Source organism: Diabrotica virgifera, chromosome 4 (genome assembly GCF_917563875.1).
Source record: "Diabrotica virgifera virgifera chromosome 4, PGI_DIABVI_V3a".
NCBI classification, from domain to species: Eukaryota; Metazoa; Arthropoda; class Insecta; order Coleoptera; family Chrysomelidae; genus Diabrotica; species Diabrotica virgifera.
This window is the reverse complement of record NC_065446.1, coordinates 135,931,727-135,947,179: the sequence shown is the minus strand read 5'-3', so window position 1 is coordinate 135,947,179 and position 15,453 is coordinate 135,931,727. Positions and strand designations below refer to the sequence as shown.

The following is a 15,453-nucleotide window of genomic DNA, read 5'->3' as shown; positions in this document are numbered from 1 at the left end:
CTCTGATAACAGCGGAAAAATAGTTAAAGCGTTAATTGATAAATACTGAAAGATGCGAAAGCCTATGATATGCATTATTTTGTTCAGTCAACTAACTAACTAGCCAATAATTAATATTTATAAAAAAAACTAAGTCTTCAATCTAATAAAACAACATCAAAATATATTACTCTACATCCTACCAGATTGAAAACAATGGGAACCTTCTCTGGTAGCACCTCCGAGGCTTCTACAATTTGCAAGCCATAACGGATGCTGAGACTAAGGAAGATGAGGGAATTTTACAATTTATAATTCACGTCCCATCTGCCCAGCGTGGTAAAGTTCCAACGAGAATGGTTCCCTTCGTACTCCAATCAGAGTAAAGATGTAAATCAAAAATGAATAACCATGAAAATGGTTAACAAAATGGTTAGACTTAGTTTTTGTTAGCAGTTGCCGCTAGGGCATTCCTGCCATTTCGTTCGTTACAATCCGTGACTGCACGCCCGGGTTTATCCTAGTTGAGTCAGAGAGAGAGCAGCATATGTGCCTCCTGATGAGAGACTAATAAGTTTCGAAACCGGTAGAGGTGCTTGCTGCACTCTCTGATTGGACTGGAATAATGATGCGGCTGTATACTACTCCTATATAATAACTACTCCTCACAGTCGGTTCCACAACATGGAGTAGAGATAGGGTCAGCAGCGGGACATCCGAAGTAACATTTGTTAAAAATACGTACCGGGTGTCCATGGCTGGAATGAGGGGGTTTTAGTGGGTAGGCAGTTGCGTTTTCACGATTGATTCGCTCGGCTTCACGGGTGTCTGAATCGGGCAAGCAGACTGAATCCCACACACCAGGGTAGAGGGCAGAGCACCAATTTCTTGTGGTGCTGCGGTCTACACTGACGGTCTTATGAAGATTCCCTCCTCCCACAAAAAAGGGTTTTATCGTACTTAACAGACTTCGAAATAATGTTATTATTCAACAAATAATATACCAGTCGGACATTAAATAATTAAATGAGAGAAAATAATTTCGACCACGAGTCAGTACTCTGTTAACCAAGATACAAGCGGCGCCGCTAGGAGAACACTCCAATAATGCGTCTCAGATTACTTTAATGAAACGTGGTCATTTTGTACTCTAAACCGAGTAAGGTATGAAAAAGCTCTTGCCATCCTCTGACACCGTGTTTCGGGGTCTACCCTTTTTCAAAGAGGCTTTGCAAGGAGACTGAATTGAACCATAACGAAACGAAGAAGAACTGCATATATTAAAATATTTGCAGCGGAGTGTGGTTAGACTGTCCTCTAACAGGGAATGACGAAATAAGTGAAAATAATTTCGACCACGAGTCAGTACTCTGTTAAGGTGATACAGTAGCGATCAACAGGTAGCCAAAACGCGTTCCAAGATTGCGGCTGTAATTTTGAATATTTTTTCGAGATATTTGGCACACGTATTTGTAATATAATAAAGAATGGCGGTACAGAGCCCAACTTAAAAAATATATTAATATGTGGAAATTACTCTGTAATTAAATACAATATTAAAAAAACGAGCCTGTACCGCCATTAAGAAGAATAAAAAAATACACTTTCTTCAAATAAACTTTTTTATCAGATGCCTAGATTTTGTGTCATTTTGGAACTACTAACGAAATAAAAAAATTTAGTAGTTCCAAAATGACACAAAATCTAGGCATCGGATAAAAAAGTTTATTTGAAGAAAGTGTATTTTTTTGTTCTTCTTAATGGCGGTACAGGCTCGTTTTTTTAATACTGTATTTAATTACAGAGTAATTTCCACATATTAATATATTTTTCAAATTGGGCTCTGTACCGCCATTCTTTATTATATTACGAATACGTGTGCCAAATATCTCGAAAAAATATTCAAAATTACAGCCACAATCTTGGAACGCGTTTTCGCTACCTGTTGATCGCTACTGTTTCCTCTTAACCGAGATACAATAGTACCAAGCGGCGCCGCTAGGAGAACACTCCAATAATGCGTCTCACATTACTTTAATGAAACGTGGTCATTTTGTACTCTAAACCGAGTAATGAAAAAGAAAAGACAATAATCGTTTTCGTTTTGATTCAATTCGAGTCTCTTGCCATCCTCTGACACCATGTTTCGGGGCCTACCCTTTTTCAAAGAGGCTCTGCAAGGAGACTGAATTGAGCAATAACGAAACGAAGAAGAACTGCATCACAGGTTGATCGTAATGTAAAACAAACTATTTGGTTATGGCATCAACATCACTGTAAATCACTATGATAGGTTGTGAGGGTGAAATATCCTTGGTACAGTTATTTCCATTGAATAGCTTACACACTTTAATATCCAATGGCCGATTTTTTGAATTTTTACCTAGTTTAAATGCACCTTTCACATCAAAGTAAATGTTACCAGTGGCTGACCGAGAATAGGTCAATTAACATTAAAAAATCAAACTAAAATAAACCATTTTACAAAATCTAACAAAATGGAAAGAAGATTTTTTGAATAAAATTGAGTTTGGCAATTGCTCCTGATTTTGCATGTCATTAAAATACATATAGGCATTTTGGACGCGTTTAACACGTTTCGTGTGGATAGCATACATGTGAGCCACATGATGCCTTCACCAATGTGCGGACGGCACGCATGTATGCCAATAATTATAAACATTTTAACTATGTATTTTTTTTGTCAGTCATGAGTAGAAGTCTTAGGATCAGACACCCTCACGCACTGTGTTAGGTATGTAATAGCTTGTTCCTTTAGTTTTCAATACATGCGAAATTTTTGACGAATAATTTTACATTTAGTAAATCCTTCCCTGCGATTTTACAGTATTACAATATGAAAATAAAGGTGTAAACTATTCAGTGACCACTACTGTATGTGCCATCTCATAAGAAAATCAAGGTTTGTTTTGACATCGATGTAGCAACTGTGACCTCCACCACGCACATCCATGTAGCTTCGATATGTCCATACCCTTAGTGAGGCTGCTTGCCCTGGATGCGCCAGAATTTCAATAGATCATAAAAATGTAGAATATGTGCAGAAAATTGTTTGTAGAGTAATGAAGTTATCAACAGTGCTCAATTTCACCAAAAGAATGTCATATAAAGAATCGAACGAGAGCTGTGAACTTGAAAACAGCATCTTCATTATGCCTCAGCCACTATATTCAGCAGACTTGTCCCCTTGTGACTTTTCATATTCCCAAAATGGAAAAGACCCATATGAGGATGGATGGTCACCACAATTGACGAGATAATAACTAAAGTGGTCAACAATAAAACGAAAATTGCAGTCAATAATATGAATCAACATCAGGGCCTCGATTTTTGACCCTTCGCTTCGTTATTGATCATTCGCTATCTGTACACTAAACAGATACAAAGCGAATACGTTCGATAACGAAGCGAAGGGTCAAAAATCTAGGTCCAGGCCAAATATAGGAAATGGAAAAGGGGAACATTCAGTTAAAATGCAAATATGTCAAAATATACAAAAAAATGAATATGTAATATTAAAAACAATTGCTGAAAATAATTTGTTTATTACCTACACCTAGATCTTTTTTTATGTTTACATACTTACAGAAAAACATAAGCAAATGTTTTTGTGTGTATAAACTTACCAGATAAATAGAAAGTAACAGGTTAACTTGTTAGAACAAATAATTATATGAACAATTAGGAAATATGCTAAATGCAATACAAAATCTCTGTATTATCGCGTTGATCCATTATTATGACAAAGACGTGCCCCTTAATATATAATTTAAAAAAATTAACATCACTAACAATTAACAATATCATTATTTTACCAACAAAAATTTACTTTTTTGAAAAGTTATATTGAAGACAACATTAATAAACTAAATTTAGGGTCTTACCTTTTATTAGCACATATTTATTGAAAGCATTAAACAATATTTGCCGCAATTATTTTGCTGGGTGAATATACTAACTCGGAACTTCAACTCTTGACAAAATCAATGTTTCATTGAACTTATTCATACGCCGGAATAGAGACGGAAAATTTATAAATCAGGTGTATGTTCATTTAGAACATCACATAGTAATTTATATTTATTACAACCGCAGGTGTTTGCATCCTTAATTTTGATTATTTAAACCTTATCGATAACAATAAAGTATAACAACAACAATACAAACACAACACACAAAACACAACCCACTGCAGGCAACATTCAATACACCGGCACTCCGGCACACTCGCCAAAGGACGCAGTGGACAGTGGCGTTCTCTAGTGAAATTTCTGTTAATTTTTTAGGGACTTCTGGACATATTTTTTCTTTCCAGTGTTTAGTGTTTTTGTGATTTATCATGAATGTAATATATCTACACATAGATATAGTCTGTTCGCAAAACTCAGACGCAACTTTCTAGATATTTTAGTCGGTAATTTTGCCAATTTTAATAAAATTGGCAAAAAATAATTACTAAATAGTTAATAATCACTAAATAGTTAGTAATTTTGCAAATTTTTGCAAAATTGGCAAAAAACAAAAAAACTATCGACTAAAATATCTAGCCAGTTACGTCTGAGTTTAGCGAACCGACTATAAAGAATATATTATATACTACTCAAGATCTACATTTGTAATGTTGTTCAGTATCGTTTTGTTTGAACTAATTTATAGGATGTTTGCGTTTGCGTTATATCGCTATTCTAAAGAAGAAATTTAGATTTTTTTGCTCTTTTTATTTGGTTGTGTTCATATCGTTGTTGGTTAAAAAAACTTTCTTTAATAATTCTGAAAGTTCGATTACAAATAGGTACATCATAATCATAAGTGGCTCGACAATCCGTTGTGGATCTTGGCCTGCTCTCAAAGAAGTCGCCACTCGTCTCTATTCCTGGCAACTTCCTCCATCTTCTGACCCCCAGGATCTTTAGATCTTCTTCTTCTACCTTCTTCTACCTTCTTCTATCTTCTTCCACATCATCAATCCATAATCCATCTTCTTCGTGGTTGTCCTCTATTTCTCGTGCCCTCTGCTTTTGAAAATGTTAATTTCTTAGTGAAGGTATTCGTGATCTGCCATCATAGCAATGTGTCCAGCCCATTGCTGGACAGATACAGGATAGAGATGAATTTTTAAAGAAAACATCGCCAACCTCCCTTGGAATTGGCCCCTAACACAAATTAAGCTTATTCTTCTAAAAATGCCTATCCGCTACGGAGGTTGTCGACTGTTTTAAGGTAGAATTCCGCACCAAGCGACCGAGACAGGAGACCGCGACAGGCGACAGATAGGTCGGGAAAGGCGATAGTTGGTCGCTGGTCTCGGTCGTGGGCTGCAGCACTACCCCGATATAATTGCATTGAGAGCAGTAGTGGGGAGACCTCGCCAATCTGTCGCCTGTCGCGGTCTCCTGTCTCGGTCGCGTGGTGCGGAAGTCTACCTTTAACATAGTTGTTTTCACTTTATTTGTTTCCTATACATGGTGTCCCATAATTAATTGGAAATCAGCTAATGGGTGATAAACGACATCAAAATATTAAGATTTAACCAAAATCGCTTAAATAAAATTTGGCTCCTTACTGAGTTACAGGGTGTTTTATTTAAAAATTTAAAAACTATTTTTGCTCACTATTTTAAAACTATTTGACTTATCATTTTCATACGTGACAGAAAGTGTAGGTATTATATCTATGAAATTATGATAAATAAACGTTTCTGGCTACTGATATGTATTGAATTAAATAGCCAACTATGATGAAATTGACTTTATTTTACATCACAACAGATACATTGTTCTTAACCTAAAAAACTAAGAACTAAGCCCGCTTTTCATCCTCGACATCTGTCATCTGTCATGACTAGCAAGGTGGGTTCCGTTATACACAACATTTCTCCCCTTCTATAAAGAAAGCTTGTTGGGTGGTTTCACAGCTCTCCCATATCTGGTAACCACTGGCAAAGGTGTCTGTTCAGATTCTGCAAGAGGGGAAACAGGGTTTCTAGATGTCGCATCACTTTGACTATGCCTAGGGGAACTACTAGTAACAGTGTCATTATTACTAGAATGTGGAATTGCAGTATTATTTTCCTCCACCTGAAGGTCCATGCCATCACGTACATCAATATTAGGCAGGCGGGTGGGTGCAGATGTGCTCTCATCAACATTTAAAGGCGCTTTTTGAATCACTGCACTCTCACTCACTTCACTTCTAGGTTTTTCCTTAGCTAGACGTATGCTGTCAGCATGCACAAATTTTATAACATTATTGGATTTGAAGTTTAATTTCATTAGGTTCGTTGTGATCGCGTTAAAATTGTTATAAATTAAGTAATTATACTGTAGATATAGTTAGTTAGTGTTTGAACATTAATTTAGTAGTTAAGTTAAAAGTTAAAACGGGATAATACGTGAGTAGTGAATAAGAAATTCTAAAAGGACCTTTCTGTAAGTTTTGCTTTTATATAATCATAGTAGCAGTAGTATAGTAGAGTAGAGGCTGGCTTAGGAGATGGACACAAACTCTCCCGGTCCCCCTGACAAAGGGGCGGGATCTATGCTTTGCTTTCATTGAACTCTGTGCTTTAAAAAATAAATTTCAAATGGATCAGACCATGCTAACAGAAGTTAATAGCTTATCATCCAGGATTGAAAATATTAGTAGAAGAAAAGTTGAATACAAGGACACTGACTTCGGTCCATTCCTTATTATGATAGAGAGTGACAAGGGAAAAGCAGGTAATATCCATCCTATGGATATTGGGAAAGTATTTCATACTATGGGTACGACTGGAATTAAAGAAATTAGTATAAAGGGCATGAAAAGAATAGGAGTAATTTTTAACACCTCAAGACAGGCAAATATGGTACTAAATAGCACAGAGATCCTTGAGAAAGGATTTCTTGCTTATATACCTCAAAAAATGCTAACATCAAGGGGTATTATTAGAGATGTAAGTATAAATATTTCAATGGAAAACATAGTTAAAGACAGTAAATTACAAAAAAACGGGAAAATTATATCGGCAAGAAGACTTAACAGAAGAGTTTTACATGACAATGGAACCATTACATACATTCCTACAGGAACTGTACAACTACTCTTTGACGTAAGAACTCCCCCTAAAGAAATAATTATCTACTCAAACTTGGTAACAGTAGACCCATACATCCCTCCTGTACAGCAATGCTTCAAATGCCTAAGATTTGGGCACTCACAAAGACAATGCAGGGGAAAAGCAAGATGCCCGAAATGCTCCAATGAACATACATTACAAAACTGCACAGTTTCTGTACCAAAATGCCTATACTGCGATCTCGAATACCTTGCCACAAATAAAATTTGCAAAGAATTCGAAAGACAAAAAAAAGATAAATGAAGTAATGGTCTTTCAAAATCTCACCTTTTTTGAAGCTGCCAAGCTGTTTCCCCCAATTAAGGAAAAGCCAGAGAATTCTAGAATGTTTCAAAAGAGAAGTAGGGATTTATCTTTCTTTACTATCCAGTTCACCCAGAGCATTCACTCAAGCTCTTCAAAAATCCCCATCCTACACTTCCCATTTCCAGAGTCAAAGTCATGCGGTCCAAGTTTTGCACTTTCATTAACAAGCAATCCTGTACATTCTCAGGATAGTGTATCTTCAAAAAATGTTGATTTAACCTCTGATAATATTATGGATTTTGCAGGTGTTGATGAGTCACATAATACATCTAATTTTAGTAAAAGTAGTGTTGACTGAATTGTCATTTATTTCTCACAGATAATATAATATATTATTTTTTATATTAAAAAGAAAAAAATAATAATAGTAACAAATTGTATATATAGTTATGACATTTAATATTTTACATTGGAATAAAAATGGTTTTTTTAACACTAAGCAAGATCTAATGGTTTTTCTTAACGAATATGATGTTAATATCATTCTTCTAAATGAAACACATCTGAAATTTTCACAGCACTTGCATATTCCCAATTTTTACTGCTATAGGGATGATAGGATTGATGGATGGGGTGGAATAGCGGTTCTTATTCATCAGTCTCTGGCAGCTGATAGGATAGACATTTCACATATTCACTTGCCTGAAAAATGGCAGGCTATCATTGTCAAATTTGAAAAAAATTTTATTATAGGATCGTATAAGACACCAGATGTTCGTTTTCGTAAGGAGATCTTTAGAGAATTGGTTCAAATGTGTGATAAACCGTTTTTCTTCATAGATGACTTGAATTGCCAACATTATTTATGGGGTTCATCATCTAACAATCCGAACGGCAATCGTCTTGCAGATCTTTTGGAGGAGGATAACTTGTGTTTTCTCAATACAGGTGAGGCGACAAGAATTTCACCGCCTGACTCAAACAGTGTCCCTGACGTAGCTATAGCATCTCCAGGTTTGGCTGTGGAATGCCTTTGGGAAGTTTTTCCAGAGATAGGAGCAAGTGATCACTTTCCTTTTGTAGTGAGTTACGGGAAGGATAGAAATAGCCCCCAAAGAAATGACCCTCTTTAAGATCGCAGTATCTTTAATGTGAAAAAAGTCAATTGGGAACAATTCAATCAATATATTGAGTCTAACATTAACAACATCCCTAATGAGTCTGACACAGATTTTCAAAACCTTTTATTAGACGCAGCAAACAGGTTCATCCCTAAGAAAAAGCGTGTTAGAGTCCATAAACCACAATTACCTTGGTGGGATGAAGAGTGTTCAGTTTTAATTAAATAAAAGAGGGAGGCAGTCAAGAAGTTCAAACAGGTACCTTCTTTAGAAAACTTCATTAATTTAAAAAAAAATTAGGGCACATTGTAAAAAATAACTTAAATCCAAGAAGAAAAAATCATTTGTTGTGTTTTGTTCCACAATTTCCCCTGGTACTCCAATGTCAGTAATGTGGAGAAAAGTGAGAAGTTTCCATAAGGCTTTCACTAAAACCTCAGCTAGAACTCCCAGTAATTCATCGTTAGGGGAGGAAATGCTTTGCTCATTGACTCCACCTGTATTTGAGGACATTGAGCGTCTCACCCAGTGAAATCTAATACTATCGAGTGTGAACTCTTCTCTTTAAACGAACTTTCATTGGTTTTGGTTGAACGAAAGGATACTGTGCCGGGCCAGCATGGTATAACATTTTCTACGTTGCAACATCTTCCAAAGTCAGCAATCAAGTTCCTGTTAAAATTTTTCAATTTATGTTTAAAGGAGGGAGTGCATATTCCCACTCAATGGAAATCACAAACAGTGTGTTTAATTACCAAACCCAATAAAAATATAAATTGTCTTTCGGGCTGGAGACCAATCGTTTTATCATCGTGTGTTAGTAAACTGTTAGAGAACATGATAAAAATAAGGTTAGATTGGTATGTAGAACATCATATGATCCTATCGCCTTTCCAGACTGGCTTTCGTAAAGGTAGAGGGTTTCTGAAAACTTAATTCATCTGGTCAATGAAATCTCAATAAATATATCAAAAAGGAAACCAGCAGCTGCTGTTATGTTAGATATTTTTTCTGCATATGATAAAGTGTCAATCATCCAATTATTGGACGCTTTGGGAGATCTCAATTTGCCATTGTTCCTTATTGAATTGGTTAAACACTTATTGACTAATCGCTTGGTGTCTGTTCGTGATCCTATTTCCTTAAATCTGCTAGGACCAAGAACTACCAATGTGGGCCTTCCTCAGGGTTCCCCTTTGAGTCCAGTACTATTTAATATTGTTATCAATATAATCTCATTTTGTGTGCCAGAGGATGTTCTAATTACTCAGTATGCAGACGATGTTGCCCTCTATAGCTCCGACAACAGCTGGGTGGATGTTGTGGAAAAATTAAATGGTACAGTAGAAAGTATTTCTAATAAACTTCATGATATGGGAATGTGTCTTTCATCTAGCAAAAGTCAAGCAATTTTTTTTTGATAGAAATAGGAATAATATTCCGAATTCACTAATATCAGTGAATAACACACGTTTAGATTGGAAACAAGAAGTTTCTCATTTGGGAGTTATTCTAGATAGTTCCCTTTCTTGGAGAAGTCAAATTGAAAAGATGGCATTGAGGGCTTCCAGTGGAGTCAATATTATTCGTTGTTTGTGTCGAACCTGGTGGGGAGCACATCCTGCAACTTTACTTACTCTATATAAGGCATACATTAGATCACATCTTGACTATGGATCTATTTTTCTGGGAGGTTGTGCACGTTCTCTACTTGCAAAATTGGATAAGGTTCAGTATAGAGCTCTTAGAGTGGTAGGGGGATTTATGAGGTCTTCTCCAGTTCATATAATTTTGTCAGAGTGTGGAGAAACACCGTTAGATCTCAGAAGAATATGGCTAGTATCTAAATTCATCTAAATTCATCTAAATTCATTTTAAAAGTAGTAGCCTATAACAACCCAATATATGCCTCAATTGAGCAATTTCACAATGTCTTTTTGGGTTACTTTAGTTTTTGGAGAAGAAAATATTTCCCACCAATACTGGCTGCTTTCCAGAATACTTTACATGAAATTCATGAGGTAGCACATAGCTCCTTATTTCCTTGTCACTCCTTTCCACTTAATACTCAGATTTCTCCTATGGCTTATGAAACTGTCAATATGGGCAAAGAGGCAAATAACCAAACCAAGTTTATGGAATGGTACCTCAATAACTGGTCAGAATATAAACTTATTTTCACAGATGGATCCAAAGATAAACAAGGTAATGTAGGTATTGGGATATACCTTAACGAGAGAACACAGTTAACAGCAAGATTACCATCCGCTAATTCAATTTGCTCAGCAGAAGTATTTGCCATTAAAAAAGCATTAGAGTTAATCCAACAGAATAATTTTACAAAGTGCCTCATCTGTAGTGATTCTAAAAGTGCTTTAGAGAAAATCACAAGACCAAGCTACAAGGCGGCAATAGACACACAAACTCTCCAACTAAAACAAAACCTATGTGAATTTGATGAACAACAAAGAGAAATTAAATTTGCATGGATTCCAAGTCACACTGGAATTAGTGGGAATGATAGAGCTGACCATCTTGCGAATCTTGGAAGAAAGCTGCCTATTAGTGAAGAGCCAAAGGCCCCCTTTAAAGATTTTCAAATTAAATATAAAGAAAACCTATGGATTGGTTGGGAAAATCGTTTCCAACAAATAGGACAGGCAAAAGGAATTACTTATTGCTCACAAGTTACAGCTCCATATAAAAAGGCATGGTTTACAAAATTTCCCAACCTGGGGAGAAGTATAATCACACAAATGTGTCGTATGAGAAGTGGACATTGTAGTGTTCCTGTACATTTATTTAGATTGAAGATAGTGGATTCAAACCAGTGTTTATGTGGCAGTGTAGGAACTTTACAACATGTTTTATTGGAATGTACTAGGTTCCAAAGAGAGTCCCAGTTGCTTAGAAGGGAACTAGAAGGTGATCCGACATTAACTGACGTGTTGTTTAAAAATTTAACCTCAAAGACATTAATCGCAGTGCAAAAGTTTTTAACATCAACAATGACTCGTGTGTAGCTTGCTTAAAAACTTTAGACTTTATGCTTGCTTGCAATGCATGTGCTTTGTGCTTAGTGCGGTTTTGCGTGGTAGTACTAGACCATTAATAGTAGAACTTTAGTTATGGAACTCATAAACAATTACAAAGTTTTTTTTAGCTCTTAATTATTTCAGATTCAGGAGCTATGAGCTTAAGCCCAGATGTACCTCAGGTACGGCTCTTGAATATTCAAGTCTATATTCACGGATCCTGGCCGGATAGCCCTGGCAGCTAAGGCCATTCACATGAAGAGAAGAAGTATAACATTATTAACATTCACAAGGTAAGTACAATAACTTAAAACTTTAACTACATTTCCCAAGTCCCATACATATGTACGAGTATTTTTGACATATACTTGGTCATTTGTATTATACAATTTAATATTTCGAACTGGTTGATCAGAGTTTACAAAATTACCATTTTCAGATGGTCTCAATAAATCATACCTGGTTCGAGGTCTGATTTTAAACATACACTGGGCTGGAGAAATGCCTGTTGTAGTAGAAGGAGTATTGCGGTAGGTGAAGAGGAAATTAGTTAACTTAGTTTTCACAACAGTTAATATTATATTTTCTGAACATGAAAATAAATTGCGCTATAATGCTTTCTTTACTGTTTGGACCACTCTCTCTGCTAGTCCATTTGATTGTGGATGATATGGTGGGGATTTAATTGGTTTTATACCATTACTTTGACAGAAGGAAACAAACTCTGCTGAATTGAATGGAGGCCCATTATCAGAAACTAGCTCTACTGGTAATCCAAAAATGGCGAAAACATCCCTTAGTACATTATGACCTCCCTAGCTACTATACCATTTTCCATTAACCTGACTGCTATCCATTTAGACTTATTATCCACTAAAATAAGGAAGGTAAAATTTTGCTTCTGGAAAAAATCAACATTTACCCTATAGAAATTATGGGGTGCTAATGCCCCTGGTATGCCATTTGACCTATTAGGAAAATTCTGAGTAGACTGACAAACATTACACGATTGAACAAACTTCTCAATACTTTCATTCATTCCAGGCCACCAGCAATAGGATCGCATTAACATTTTTAGTCTTACTATGCCTGTATGTTGTTCATGGAACAAATTAAGTACTCTAACCCTGAGTGAGAATGGGATTACTATTACTACTTTAGTACCTAAAACCAAACAATCTCGTTCAACCGAAAAGTTATTTCTAAGTTTAAAATATGGTTTTAAATCATCTCCCTGTACATAGTGTGGCCAACCAGATAGGGTTAACTCAACTACTTTGGACAATAAATTATCCTGCTTGGTTGCTTTGGCTACATCTTCAAAGTCCAAAGGGACTTCACTTAACATGTTAAATGAAAATATTTCACCAGACACCTTAGTACTATCCTTACAAGGTAAACGGGAAAGGGAATCTGCATTGGAAATTGAACTTCCCTTCTTATATTCTATGGTATAATCATATGCTGACAATGTATAGGGCCCATCTAGTTATTCTTGACGCAACTGTTACTGGAATGCCTCTGTTAGCTCCAAAAATGTACTGCAAAGGTTGATGATCACTGATAAGGGTGAACTTCCGACCATATAAATATTTATGAAACTTACGAAGAGCAAACATTATAGCTATTGCTTCCCTCTCTATATTTGAATACTTTTGTTCTGCCGATGATAAGGTTCCCGAGGCAAAACAAACAGGCCTATCCTCACCATCTACTCTGTGACTCAGTGCAGCTCCTACTCCAAAACCACTACTGTCTCTAGTGACATATATTGGAAGTAAAGGGTTATATAAGGTGAGTACTTGGTTTGACAAAAGCAGTTCCTTACTGCTGTCAAAAACCTTCTGACAATCTGTTGACCATACAAAAAAAACATTTGACCTACACAACGGACATAGTTCACAGGACAGCATAGGCAGAAATTTAGAATAATAGTTAAGAAGACCTAAATATGATTTAAGTTCCGTTAAGTTATGTGGAAGTTTCGCTTTCTTAATACACTCTACTTTTTCTTCCGTAGGGCGTACCCCTGACTCATCAATTCTATGGCCCAAAAATTCAACACTTGTTTCAAAAAATTTACATTTTCCTTCATTAATTTTTACAATAAATTCTTCTAGACGTGAAAGAACATTAATTACATTATTATGACAATTTTCAAGAGATTTACCATAAATTAATATGTCATCGATATAACATTTGGTGTTTGGTATACCTGCAAAAATATTTTCCATTACTGTCTGGAAAATTCCAGGTGCTGAACTAATGCCATATGTTAATCGATTAAAAGTAAACAACCCTAAATGTGTGTTAATGGTAACTAATTCTCTTGATTTTTCACTAACTTCTAGTTGCTGATAAGCTCCCTTTAAATCTAAGACCGTAAAAAATTTATTTCCCGACAATTCTGAAAATATGTCCTCTGGTAGAGGTAATACACAGTGATCTGACTCAATAACCTGATTTACTGTTTTCTTGAAATCTACACATATTCTAAAAGATGTTTTCTCTCTCTTTGGAACAACCACTGTAGGACTGGCCCACGAACTAATTCTAGTTTAAGTTAAAATTCCTGACTCTACCATCCAATTCAACTCCTCCTCTACCTTAGACTTAAGGGCATATGGCATATCATATGCTCTATGAACGATAGGACGTACATTATCTTTTAGTTTAAATTCAACTTTAATATTTCTTATATGGGAGTTGGGGTCATCTTTAAATACATTTGAATACTGTGACTTCAACTCTGATGTAAGGTGACTTTTACGCTGATTATAACTACAATCATCTACAACATAATTTAGTTTTGATTGCATGTCTGACTTTAACAAATTCTGATCTATACTCATTAAACTTAAATTATTCTTACTTCCATTATTTTCACTGCTTGATACACTATAATCAAGTGTTTACTGATTAAACAAGGCTGTCTTCCAAGAAGGATTGAAAACATTTAGCCAATTCCTTCCTATCAAAGGCAAAAACCTATTTCATCTTTCAATAACTAATAATGGCAACAAGGTTAACTGGCTTTTATACAAGACATTTACATAAATTTGACCTAAAACTGAAATGTTATTGCCAGTAACTGCTCTTAACTTAACATTAGTACTGTTCATCTTGCATTTACTAAAATATTTTGAAAAATCACCTACGTGGATGACTGACTTACATGCACCACTATCAATTTCCATAACTAAGGGCACACCTTCAACTTGCACATTCACTTTCCAGGGCTTTTCCATACCCGTTGTGAGGGCTGCAATATGGCCCAATTGCAACAATTCACTGCTCTCTTTCTCTTCGGCCACTTCTACCTGATTAACTTTTTTTTTACAGGGTCTACTGGTATGTCCCACTTTTTGACAGAAAAAACATTCCCAATTAACTGCTGGGCATGTTTCTGGTTGATGTCGTCTTCCACATCGAAAGCATGGTTTCAACACTGACTGGATCCTGGACTCTGACTGACTTTTTGACTGACTACGATATTGCTTACTAGACATTTGTAGTTTGCCTACTGATACTGCTGCCATCCCTTGAACAAGCTTGCTTTGACATTCAACCACTTCTTGACTTAAGGCTTTCTTACAGGCATCTTCAAACGTTAGGGTCTCAGCTTCGCTATATAAAAGTAACTTAGACCCGTTTGCCATTATACTAATTTCAGTACTGATTTCAGTACTAAAAATATTGGTTAGTTGCGCGAGTCGATTTAGTATGAAAAAGTCAGTTTGTGCCAAGTTTGTGTTTGCAACTATCCGAATTGTAATCAGCATATAGGCATGCGCTCTACCTACTAAATTTACATGAGCTTTACTCAAGGTTCATAGATAGGAGCTTTACTAATTGAGATTGCAAGTTGCAAGCCATTAACTTATTAACAATAAAAGATGGGAAGAAGTATTTTTGCAAAACTGGCAAACTTGGC

General features: G+C 35.9%; 1 protein-coding gene across 1 annotated transcript in view; it reads right to left on the bottom strand.

Annotated features, from left to right (window-relative positions):
• The window catches only part of LOC114328431 (hexosaminidase D-like), a 119,023-nt gene extending 114,824 nt beyond the window's left edge, over nucleotides 1-4,199 (bottom strand). The window contains exon 1 of the mRNA XM_028277282.2: nucleotides 3,885-4,199. The gene's annotated coding sequence lies outside the window, so the exon portion shown is untranslated. The remainder of the gene's footprint in view (nucleotides 1-3,884) is intronic.
• Between the last annotated feature and the right edge of the window lie 11,254 nt (nucleotides 4,200-15,453).